Consider the following 13263-nt stretch of genomic DNA (forward strand, 5'->3'; position numbering starts at 1 on the left):
ACAGGCTGCCCAGGGCCCTGTGTGCTATTTGGGGGCTGAGCAGCCAAGGGGAGAGGCAGCCAGGTCAGCCAAGCTGTGGGTTCCCAGGGGAGCAGCCCTGCACACGGTGCCCATGAGGGACACAGAGCTGCCCTGCGCCACCCGGCACGAGGCACCGCTCGGACATTCCTGCCCTCCCTGCACAAGAGAGGCACATCTCAAACACGCCAGGTCCTCCTCCTTGGCAGGATTTCGGAGGGACACTCAGGCCAAGGAATGTACCCAGGCTCGTCCTGAATGCTGGAACTAAGGCCTCTTGCATAAGGCACTGCAGGAAAAGCACAGAGCAGAGTCAAAGAGAAGTTAAAACTTTTGTAAGGATTTTCAGGGGGTTTTCAAAGTCCTTTCCATCCATTTGCGTGACTGCAAAACAGCTCCCCTACCACCAGCAGGCAAACCTTAGGCTTCAGATTTTAAGAAGACCTTTTGTTCAATGGGAAACAAATCATGTCCTTGTTTCTACAGGACAAGATGCCTCCTTTCAATGCATCTCCAGCCAAGGCTTCGAGCAGTCTCCCAAGAGCAGGCAATTGTTTTACATCTCCCTGCCTCTGAAAATAGTCTGGAGTGCCCACAGCTGTACTCAGCAGGCTACAGCAGCACTCAGACTGCCAGGGCCTCTGCTCTGGCACAAAAGCCCAGTGAATGATGGATTTCAGACAGGACATTTAAAGGAATGCCCACTTGCATGCTATTGAGTACTCTCTGCGTCAAAACCGAGCCTGTAAACTCGTGGCATCCAAGTTCTGCCAGCAGCATCTTCCCAATGGTGCCCTTCTGACATAAGCAAGAGCTGTCAGCTCCGAGCATCCCACATGGACTCCTTTATCCAAATTCAATTGAAAAAGAAATGAAACTTCAAAAATAAACCTCACTCTTCTGAAAACAGCACCGCAGAACTCACCTCCGCTGTTCTAACCCCACCAAATCCAACACTCCCCAAATATATATTTTATTAAGATCTATTGGTGAAAATAGTTGGCAGCAGCGCTGCTGCAATTGTTCATATGCAATCTGTGTTCTAACAGCAAGTATTCTTCTGAAAGGAAAATCTAATTCTCAGCTCCCCAAACATCCCAGATATATCATTAGATGAAATACATGGTGAAGCACAGTGAGTCTGACATTTTTTTCATCTTCAAATCAAGTCCTACATTTAGCAACTGTAATCCAAAATTTTACAGTATCATCTGGCTCATGGCAGGAATGCATTTGAGACTTTTAGCACTTGAGAAGCCTGTGTTTTACATATTGCATGTTGTGTGAATGCTCAGCTGGAGAAAGACAAGTCTGGCCATATGGAATACATAAGGAAGAAATTCTTCCCTGTGAGGGTGCTGAGGCCCTGGCACAGGGTGCCCAGAGCAGCTGTGGCTGCCCCTGGATCCCTGGAAGTGTCCAAGGCCAGGCTGAACAGGGCTTGGAGCAGCCTGGGACAGTGGAAGTTGCTCCTGACCATGGCAGGGAGTAGAACTAGGTGACCTCTAAGGTCTCTTCCAACCCAACCCAGTCTGATTCTAAGATCTCCACTGAACCACCGGCTGACTCAGTAAATGCAAATTCTTCAACTAAACACATAGATGCACAACTGGAGGCCCTCTGAGGCAGGTCTTCTCCTAGAAATTGTGATTTGTTGAAGAAGTCAGGTTTCCTGCAAAGAGGAGAGTTTTGTATCTGCCTGCAGCCAATCCTTGCCAGACACCCCTGGCATCAGGGACCACCACCACTGCAGTGTGCAGGATGGCAGTGCCCAGCCCTGCTCAAAACAGAGCCCTGTCAACATATCAAGGGCAGCCTCGCTCTGCAGAGCTCCTACCCTCCTGCTCCTTTCTGCCAACAGTTAAAACAAGGAGCTTCCCACTTCACAGCAGACGCTGTGACACACACAAAGCCTCATGGCACTGACCCTGCCAGTGTCTGAGCAGGGAACAACTGCATGGAGAAGTCACATGGACAGGGAGGAAGAATACACCAGGTGGGAAAGATGAACACTTGTCACCTCTATGGCACTGCCACACTTGCAGGGGGCTCACAGACTGCCTGCTCAGCTGGGAGTTTGACCTTGGAGGTGCAGAGCCACAGAGCTGTTTCACCTGATGCCCTGGTAGTAAATCAAGGTTAAGCTTCCCTGTTAGAGCCACCACGCAGGTGAGCAAGTGATTCACTGCTGTACATACACAGTGTAGTAGGAAAGGTGGTTTGTAGGAGCAGGCAAGCATTGCTGCAGAGCCCCATTAGCTCAAGCACTGACCCTGTGGAGCAGTCAGGGATGCAGAGCAGCAGCGTGGGACAGGGACGCTGCTCCCAGATACTCTCCTGGATATTTGCACCAAAGCAAGTTAAGAAATTACTGTGCTCTGCCAAGCACCACAGCTGACTGCAGGACTTTCCAAAGCATGGTCTGCTTCACCCACCCATCACCTAACCAAGTGAGCTGAGCCCATCTCAGCTATAGGGTGACAAACACACAGGAGGCACAGGAACTCAATGGCCATGGGGACACACACTTCCCAGAACAAACAGACCCAAACCGACCAAGCAAAGCTGACCTGCAAATGAGTCACCAACACTGTTTGGTTCTTCTCTTTCACCACATTTCTAAAGAAAAGTTATTTGCATTACTTGTTTGAGTAACAGATGACTACGACTCCCTAGGCAAAGCTGTCCTGGCATTGGCACAGAGCAGCAGGAAGCACAGGTTGCATCAGTGGCAATTACAGTTTTCAAAGGAATTGAAGATGATAATTGTGGTTTACAAGGGCTACAACACCAAGAAGAAGGTGATGTACAGGAGAAAAGGAGGAAATGAAGCCAAGCAAGTGAAGTGTTAGAAGGTGTCAAGATCTGCCAGACCATCTGCAGATCTGTACAGTCAGAAATAGAGAATCGCAGACCAAACCAAGCTAAGGACAAAGCCAAAGCCTCTCTGATCCCTGGAAATGCTCCCAGTGAGGACCAAAGGGGCTGCAGATAATTTAAGTTTCTCCTCTAAGCTCCTGTGAACACATCACTCACTCCCCCTTTTTGAAAACAATGGCTTTAAACTGAAAGAGAATAGGTTTAGGTTGGATGTTAGGAAGAAATTCTTCCATATGAGGGTGCTGAGGCCCTGGCATCAGATGATGCCATGTCACAGGAACAATTTGCATAGTGGGGAACCACAGAGAGACTCAATGTCTCAAAGGTCTTTTCCAATGTAGTTAATTGTGTGATTCTGTGACTCCAGTAGAGCAGAGATGGGGAATGCGGGAATGTCCACCGTAGAACATCTCTGTTGCCATCTAAACTAAAACATGCTCAGAGCCCAAAATCCCTTCTAAACATGGAACCAAATGCAGCAGGAGAGATCTCCAGCTCCTGCTTCACCAGCAGCCTGTCCACAGAGCAGGGTACAAGGTAAAGGAAGGAATTTTCCTGCTGTGGTGACAGCTCTTCACGTGCAAGGTCACCAGAGGCGGCCAGGAGGGCTCTTGGGCTCCCTGATCCGTTCCACATCCAGAATTAGAGCAGCCAAAATGCCAGGCAGAGCTAGGCCAGCCAGGCTCCAGCCATGTGGGGAATGTGCTCACGTGTGAGCTGCATGGGCAGTGAGAGCCCCCAGCGTGCTCGGCCACCGTGGTGTCAGCTGCTCACACACCTCCTGCCACGACCTAGCCTTGGCTGTTCTTAGGACAGCCCCAAAAACTGCTGCCTGAAAAGGGTCTGCCCGGACATATCTTGGTTTCTCAGGAACAACAGCAGCCAAAACTGAAAAAAAAAATAGGATTTCTCCCTACGCCGCAGCCTTGCTTATGTCATTTGAGTGAGGAATGGCACTCAAGTAAAGACAGACTTTAAAATCTGTTTTTGAGAAAATAGATTACATTGAAACATGAAGTTTGGGGAGAGCAGCTGTGCAAGATAATCAGAAAAAGACACTTTTTCATCAGAAAAAAAATCTGGTATTTGCATGGATTGTTCAATATGGAAATGCTCTTAACTGCACAAACAGATGGGTCTGCAGCAGGTCTGCAAAAAACCTCCATGAGAACATTTCATAATAATGGGGCAGACTGCCCAGCCCATGCTTAATGTCACCATCTCCCATTGCAGTAATGTAGAATTCCCAAAGGAGTTCTGGGAAGCCTGAGGTTTCTTGAGCAGCAGGTTTACAAGAAAGCTCAACCCCACCGTCACCACGCTTAAATCCTCTTGCATCACAATAGGGATCAAGAAAGAAGAAGTTGCATAATGAGAGAGCTCAGCTTGGGAGGGGCTGGTGAAAAGGTTTTCCCAGTGTGTTCAGAAATATTTGGCAGCACTGAGAGAACATTGTTGAGAAAACCTGGGAACAGAAAGCCCAGGGAAAAGAAAAATCTTACCATCACTGCCTAAATCCACACAGTTGACTCTGACAACTGCATTAAAACCATCCATCCGTTTTACACTCCAGTGTCCTCCATACATTTAGGTAGGGCCTAACAGAGAGCTCTACTCTCAAATCCATCTCTGAGCTAAACCATCCCAACTTAAAGTTAATAATGTATCTAGCATGAATGGGCTCCTATTGCTGTTAAGAAACCCAAATCAGCTGGTCAAAGCAGGAGCCCTATGCTCTGCAGGGAACAATGTTCTGTGCTCAGCCCCAGGCCCATCCCCTCCAGCCCAATTGACTCCAAAACAGGCACTATCTATTTCACAGAACAGCCAAAATGGAGCTTATTTCTACAGGGATACTGGGTCAGCATTTGCTCTTTGATCAAGGAATCAATCCTCTACTCTGCCTTTAAAAACAGTTATATGGACACGCAGCCTACAAAGCAAACACCCAACACCCTGCACAGTTGTTACCGTCCCACAGGAAAACCACATCCATCTTTCTGTCCTTCCTCCTCATTAAATACATTCCCAGCTGCTCTTTGTATCTGCAGCCTTTCAGAAGCTGAACAAATACCAGATGCATCTAAAGAAATAATATTTATCTTGTGCAGCCCAACCACTGTTCACTCTGCCGTACCCTGAGCGATCCTACACCACAGAGCCCAGGTGGAAATGGACACTGCTCCAAAACCACTCTTTATTTATCCACCTGCCAAAATTCCCTCCAGTTATCCCACTCACACCAGGCTATGTCCCAAAATCTACTTCAAGCCCCTTTCTTTAGGCAGTGGAATGCTCAGACATCTCTAAAGGAATCAACATCTCCCAATGCTGCTGGTTCATCAGCCGACATGGGCAAGTGAACTCAGTGCCATGGGATTTGTACACTTTGTGCTCACACCTGAGAGCCAGAACACTCCAGAGGAACAGTTTTGGGGAAGACAGGATCGACAGCAGCCAGGATATCCCTCTTCAAGGGAAATGTACTCTCACCCTGACTCATTTGACAAGATAAGTAATTTTACAAGTTGTACAGACCACATGTAAATACCCTGGTGACGGTGTCAGCAGCCACTCTGTGCTGATAGGCTCAGCAAGGAGAATTTGCTCTCTGTGGCTTCATGATTTTCCTACTTGCTTGATACTGAGTAACAACCAAGTCAAGAGGAAAAGCCTTAACTCTAACTCATACTTTCTGAAGTACTTTAAAACACAAGAAAACAACCAGTGGAGAAAAACAACCGCTTTTTGCCTATTTTATTTAGGGGAGAGGTTTTTTAAAGCAAATTTTAATTACTTTTTAAGAAACAAAACAATAATATGGCGTTGCAACAGAGGTCATGTGCAAGACTCACCCAGAATGTCATGGAGTTTGCCCTCAGCCAGCACTTGTAACCCCATCAGCCAAACCCACTGAATGCTGCAGAAGAATGTGCGAGTTTGACATGAGAGGAAACATTTTAGAAGTTTACCATCAGCTGGGTTTTCAAAGGAGCATGGACTATTTTTACCAGTCCAGTGGGAGTAGGGCTTATATTCAGTACAAAACAGCTGATTGCTTGTTCAAACAATTTACAGTTGGGCTGTTGAACAGACCCTGGATGAAGCTTCTGTAAGTAAAATAATCAACAAGCTGCCTGCCGCTGGGAAATGCCCCATTTTGGGAAATAGATGCATCTCTGGCGGGAACATTCTACCAAATTTTGAAGAGCTTTTAGAAACACAGAAAGCCAGGCAAGGCAATTTCAATGGAGGCTCAAACAATATCCATGAAGGGCATGGTAGGAAATTAAGCTTTTAATCAGATTTTTGGTGGACATTTCAATTTCATGCATCGTAAACCTCGAGAGGTGGAGGCCAGGTGTCACCTGCTGGAATGTCATTTAGGGAACATCTCTTAGAAGATGGTCAGTGGCAACAGGAATGGAAAACATGCTTCACTATCACTGAATGAATCATAAAATTAATGGTCTAGGTTGGAAGAGACCTTAAAGACAATCTGGTTCCATGGGCATGGACACCTTCCACTAGATCAGCTTGCTACAAGCTCTGTCCAGCCTGGCCTTGACCACTCCCAGGAATGGCACAGCCACAGTTTCTCTGGGCACTATCAGGTAGCCAAGTGTGACAAAGCAAACAGGAAGGCCCTCAACTTCCTTGAGGGATTCCCCTGAAGAAGGGAGGTGACATCTATGAAAATGTATTAATGGCAAACTGCCAGGGCTTACAATTTCCTACCGCACCTCATTTCAACATTTCCAAGTGATGTGCAGAAATGCAAACAGAGAACTGAAACCCTGCTCCAAAAGGGGGGAGGTGAGAGCTCTTGTGAAACCACTGGCCATCAACACTTCAGCCCAGGAGCTCCGGGCACAGAGAGTCCCCCAGGCACAGCAAGTGCAGCAACCCACCAGAAAAATGCCATGCTTTGAACGAGCACCCACTCACACTTCTTTTGGCAAAGCCTGAGCATGTTGTCCCCTACTTGGAGCAAGTCTCACCCACATGTAGCTGGAGTCCTTGTCCACTGCTGCTCCATTCACACCAGGATGCCAAAGGAGAACACACAAGCCATTCACACAGCTAAAATAATCAGGTTTTCTAGTCCAATGAGCAAACTGAAGGCTCTGATCTTCTGTGTCCTGGATCCATACAGAAGTTCACCATCCTCTCTGTCCATGAACTCCATTTATCCACCGCAAGTTTCAAATCTCCAGCCAATATTTGCAATGTGCCATCACTTCACAACCGTGGGGCCCTTCCCTAAAGCAACCAAGTATTTTTAAAACATATCCAGTTACCTGTAATAGCTGCCAGCAGAACAAGACAAAAGTTTCACAGACATGAGAAAATCCAGTGCCATTGTCTGCACACACCCACTCCTCATACTGCCCCAGGTAGTTATTGTAACAACCACACCCCCAGAACCATGCAGAAAGGCAGCACTGCACAGGGCATAAACCAACATTTTCAGGTAAGGCTCTAGATTCAGCACGAGTTATTAAATCCCTCATGCTGAATCTAGAGAGCAGTCAGAGCAATGAGGAGGATGAGGAAAAAGTACTAAATAAGAACATAAAACTGTCACTGGTGTCATTAACACAGCAGCATTGCACTTGTGCTCACAGCAGCTCAGCCAAGAGCCTCTCAGACTAAACCAAAGTACCATGTTGGGTCAGAACCACGGCTGATGTTTGGCCTCCAGGAGCAACAGCAGCAGGAGATGCTGCTTCTGCAGCATGGGAGCCTGGCCACCATCAGCAATTCTCTTTCAACACTGCCCTTGGCAGTCCTGCTGCTGACCCTGAAGAGTGTCCACTGAAAGTGAGGAAGTAAAGGGCAAGGCTAAACTAGCTCCATAAAAACACTGTTCTTCCAGGCACACTTGAATTACTTTCTTGAACAACCTTTTGTGAGAAACCTCCTGAAGGTGGTCTGAGAAGAGCCATCTCTGTGTGCTCAGTGCCACCAGCCTCGTGCTCCGGCAGTCTGCCAGCAGCTCCACCACCTCTCCCAGCGACCCTGTTCCACTGCACCCCTAGGGATACAAGTCAGATTTACTGGTTCCCAGGACCCTCTCCATTGCCCTCTCTGGGCAAAGGAGGACTGGCAACCTCCCAGCCCTTGGCACTGCAGCCTTTTGTAAATACCACAGTATACCCTGGCCACCAGCTCTGCAATCCCACATTCAAGTTTCTGCCCCTATCTGGGGCACATGCCATCTAATCCTGGGTACTTATGGACATCCCACTTGTTTATCTGGTCCAATACTTCCTGGATAATCCCTTGTATTTATATGGATGGATGCTGTATCCCTGCCAGTAGCAGCTACCAAAGGTTTCCTGAGCAAAAGGCTGGAAACGAACAGATCCAACAAAACTCAAATGAAAGCTGCTCCCCTGATTCAAGGCAGCTAAGCTGCTCTCCCAGGCAGGAGAGGTGAAACAACCTCTGTCCTCACTGCTCTGCCACGGAACAACCACCCAAGTGCTACCTGAGTGCCTTCTCTCTTAACAGATTTGACTTAACAGAGAAGAAAAATCCCACTCTGTCTCCAGGAGCAGGATTAGGTGTTATTTGAGCTCAGTAAAAACTACTTCCAGAGAAAATCTTCAATAATGTGGAATGTCCTCCCATGGAAGCACACATCCAGGGATGCTTCTGAATGGGCAAAACCACAGGAGACCATAGGCACTGGGTAATCAAGTGGTCACCAACCTTTAATAGCTGTCCCTCTCCTTCCTTGCACTGCAGAGCAGAACAGCATGAGGCTGAGAGCACTTGCCAGCTCCCTGCTCCTGCCCTGCCTGGCATCCTAGGATGGAAGATGCTCTGCAGAGCAGGAATGGGGCTTGAGATCTCCAAAGCATCAAACTAATCACCCTTCCCAGCATCTCCCTACAAACCAGCAAGTGTACCTGACAGGGATGAGTCAAGTTCTGCTTTCAAGTAGTCCTTGGAATGGAAAAACAACAGTGACTCTGAGCATGCCAAGTGCCTGAGCACCACAGTGCTCAATCTGCTGACTCACAGCATCCAGGAAAGCACACCCCACACATGCCTAAAGGAGGTAGTTTACTGTTCTCAGATATTTATTTCATCTCTTTGGCACAACCGCTCACCTGGGAACTACCGTGGAGATTTCACTAGTAATGAACAGAACAGAGGATGCAGCACATGAGTACAACAGAAACACTTGGGACACAAGAACTCAAGATATGACAGGAGAAAATGGGTCTCAGCACACACACAGAGCTCTTGGTAACAAGTTTTAGACCATGATCCCTGTGTTTCCCTGCCCCTCAGGCCAAACTGACAACCTCAAACCCTTAAGCAGGCATCACCATGCTGCCCTGGAGCAGCATCATCTTTGTATCTCATCTGCAACCTACAGTAGGGAATTCAGAGCAGTTACATGAAATCGGTTAATTTTAAACCCATCACGACCTTGCTCCAAACAACCCACAGCCAAAGTTGGAGAGTCCATCCACCCATGGAGAAAAGTCAGGGAGCTACACCTGGGGAGAAGCTATGAGTCCCTCCTGTCCCAGCCTGTACTTAATATATGAGTGTCCAAACACAGTGGCTGCTTGTGCTACCACACAGCACTAAACACACTGCTTGGTGACTGCCCAGAACTGCGAGAGGAAAAATGGGAAAGAAGCCAGGAAAGCACATGACTTGGACATGCCTGGGGTACTACACTACTCCCCATACTCTCTGTTTCTATTGATGCTCCCCCCACCCCCACTCCTGCACTACCCACACAGCTCAGTCATCCCCACGATGCAGGGATATTCCCTTTTGGAAGGATGAGAAATGCTGTCTGAAACACCCAGTTTTGTCACCCTCTCCCACACTGGCAGATTTCAAAGCCCACCAGAAAAGAGCTACACTTCCTGTGATGGAATCTACAACTATCATTGCCCTTGAAGAAGGTACAAGATTTATAGCTTCATGAAACACTAATACATTCAATGTAATTTATTACCTGTTTTAGGTGCACATAATGTGCCTGATTTCCAGAAGCAGAGCATTGTACTGTTCAGCAGTGCTTCCAAAATAATTGATATCTGCCAAAAGCAGCAATCTATCCTTCTGCATACACAACAGGGAGATGACACGGATTGCTGGGGAGGCACCTCAGAAAAGGCTGAGAGGGGCCACCCCTTTTCCCATGGAGGATCCCCATCAGGAAAGGGGCTGTGCTGAGCCTGGATAGTGCTGTGGGCATGAACCAAACCATACACACACCTGCAAATGTGGATCAGTAAAAGGAACCTTCCCAGGGGTGAATTTTGTTCTTTAAACAAACTGTGATTTAGGAATGTGCTCTCATCACCAGAAGAACACTGAAAGAGGCTGCATCACTGGAAGGATAACAAGTCATCCAGGAAGTTACCAAAGAATTGATTGGTCAGTGTGACACAGGATGATCCAAAATCCTGAAGCCAGTGGGAGCAGCAGAGCCAACTGCATCACGTAGAAGCTGGCTCCAATTAAGCCCTTGGAAAGGCTGGATGTTAACAGCCAGCATCTTCTGCCACGGCATCTGTGCATATGACAGATGTGTGAGGCTGGTTTGTATCTTTTATTTATTTATTTTAAACATGCTCTCATAGTTGTTTGCTTTTTTCTTATATAAAGTTTTATTGGAAGAAACTCAAGGCTACAGGGCCCTAAATCCATGATTACATTTTAAAGTCAAATCATATAAATAAACCCAAACCAAACAAACCACACCTCCTAATTTCGTATTTGCATGTCCTATTTATTGTAGGCCCAGAAGAGGAACCATAGGCACTTTATTACTTTGTTAAACAAAGTTCCAATAAGCTCTGGCAGCCTTTACTATCTTTATTCCTCCTTTCTAGATGGGTAATGTCATATACCAATATAAAAAAAAGCAGAAGATGAATACATTCTCCCAGAGATGGCAGAAGCCAGGAGCACTGGCCAAGCCCCATCTCCTTGGCTAGAGGGACTCTAAAAACAAAGCTCTACCTCCGGCCCCTGTCCCTGGTCCCACCAGGCACTACCAGCACTGCAACTGGGGTAACTGGTTTGAGAAACAGAGGCGCAGGTTACACACAGAACAGGCCTCATCCAAATACTTTCACACCCCAGGGTCTAATTAGAGAGTTTTGCAATAGGTGGTGGTTTTTTTTTTAATTCCCTCATGGTTATATTTTTACCTCCACAGGCTACCCAGGCTGAAGTTTATACAAGATTATTAACAGACACTTCAGCACAGAACTAAGGGCTGTCCAAGTGACTTAGGCACGTCTACAGCAGGGTGAAGGAATACTGTGCTCCTGCCCTAATTAACCACCCCTCACAAAGTCCTCAGCACTGCTGCAAATCCCCTTAATGTCCAAATACTGGTCTAGTCCATTTCCCCTGCAAGGCCCACGAGAATCACCACAGGTACCCACCTGCACAGCAACCATTGCTACTGACCTCAGCCTTTACACACCATTATGAAAGAGATTTGACTTTTGAGAGCAGCACTTCATCAGAAGCATTTCCTGGAGTTTCTGTTCCTTTTTAAGGCCACATCAGCAATACCAAGCAGAGAAATAGGAATCAGAAGCAGAGAAACCAGAAATATTTGTAACAAGCAGCCCGTGATATCCTAGCGAAGCAGGCAACAGGGAAAAATCCATGTTTCCCACCAACTCAGGATGGCCATTTGGAACTACACAGTCCTAACAGCACCGTGAGGACGGCACCACGACAGCAAACATCACCTATGTACAAGTTCTGCAGCATTAGGCAATCCCATGTACTGCTCTTTGTGCTGAAAATGCAATTCCATGTGGCTTGGGATTAGGGCCTCTGAGTGGAGCCAATTTGGGCAGTCCTGGACTGCTGGTGGTGCAGGAACCTTTAGTGCAGCTTGGCCCTAACAAACCCAGATGAGCTGCTCGCTCCCTCCCATCCAAGCAAGACTGGAGACAGTCACAGCCAGCAGTTCTGAGTTTTGTAAGGACACGTCGCGTCTCAGGGATGCTCAGCAATGTCTCCAAACGTTATTCAACTTTTCCCTAATCTCCTCCTCTCTGAAAGCAAAGACCACAGTCCTGTATCTTTTCAGAGCTCTCAGAGCTGGGCAGTCAACCAAACCTTGGTGTAAGTTCAGCACCTCTCCCATCTAGAAGGCTATAGACTTTCTTAGATACAATTTGGTGCCCCAGGTGTTTAAAAATAAAAAAACCTCTTCACCTTTCAGAGGCTTTAATTTCTTTTTCGACCTTTCATACAGTAAGATAAGTCTCAAGGGTTTTAGGGAGCCAGGCTCATTCCAGAGTGTTATGACAAAAAATGGGAGAGGACAAGATGAGAGCAATTAGTTATTGTTTTGTTTTGAAGAAAACCATGTGCCCAGAGAGGAGTAATTTTATGAGTTGCAACCCTCAGCCCCGCTTTCCCAAGTCCTTAGTGCCATAGGTTTGTCACAGTGTCCCTCTTCCATCGCTCCCACCAGCATTCCTAGCTGCCAGCTCCACTCTACAGTGCCTGGTCACCTGTGACAGAGCCACACTAGGAGAGTTTGTCCCAAAATAGTCAGGGGAAATGCTCTGCTTAGGAGGAAGAGAGACTTTTATTTTTTAGCACTGTGAACACCACAACTGACAGCCACCCACCATTTCCATATCCACCCCAAGCTTTCCTCAGCATCAAAAATACCCCTACAAAGGCTCCCAGAATAACCGACAAGAAAAATGTTCACCAAGCCCAAATTAAAACTGTGGGCAGCTGCCTCACTGTCACACAAACATTTATGTCCATGAAGAAACCAGTCCCTCAACAAACCCCAGCACAGGGCCAGCACTGGCTGCCAAATGGCTTTGTTTGCTTTACACCTTTACCTGCAAGAGTTTACAAAGGATTTTTCATTCAGAAGCTGCAGTCATTTTACATCAGAGTCAGCTATAGAATCTATTTAACTAGCAGGGAAGTAAACACTTTCCAGCATTTCACCTGTGCCTTATCAATATGATTATCTACCAGGAGGTGTGTGCAATTCTTTCACTGAAGCAAAAGGGCTATGGATAGAAACTGCAGAAACTCTATGAAGCCAATTTTACAGCCACAGCCAGAGCCACATTGGTATAACCATGTTCCTTTCAGCAGCGGGGTGGCTCCCCAGTCAATTTTACACCAGGTGACTCAGGGAGACCTTCAGCTGCACAAAAAATCCCTTTGAGTATCTGATATTTTTATTGCAATGACAGTAAGATTTCTCCATCTGCTCTGCTCAAGGGACTCACCATATCCCAACGAGTTATAGCATGCCTACTGCGGGGTACATTTAATTGTGCTTCTGCTCTGTCACATACAGTCACAGCCAGGTTACATGAG

At 47.0% G+C, this 13263-nt stretch overlaps 1 protein-coding gene across 2 annotated transcripts in view; it reads right to left on the reverse strand.

The window, feature by feature from the left end:
* Nucleotides 1–13263, reverse strand: part of ACSS2 (acyl-CoA synthetase short chain family member 2) — a 31551-nt gene that overhangs the window by 16907 nt on the left and 1381 nt on the right. The window lies entirely within an intron of this gene.

Source organism: Vidua macroura, chromosome 17 (assembly GCF_024509145.1).
Source record: "Vidua macroura isolate BioBank_ID:100142 chromosome 17, ASM2450914v1, whole genome shotgun sequence".
In the NCBI taxonomy this organism is placed as follows: domain Eukaryota; kingdom Metazoa; phylum Chordata; class Aves; order Passeriformes; family Viduidae; genus Vidua; species Vidua macroura.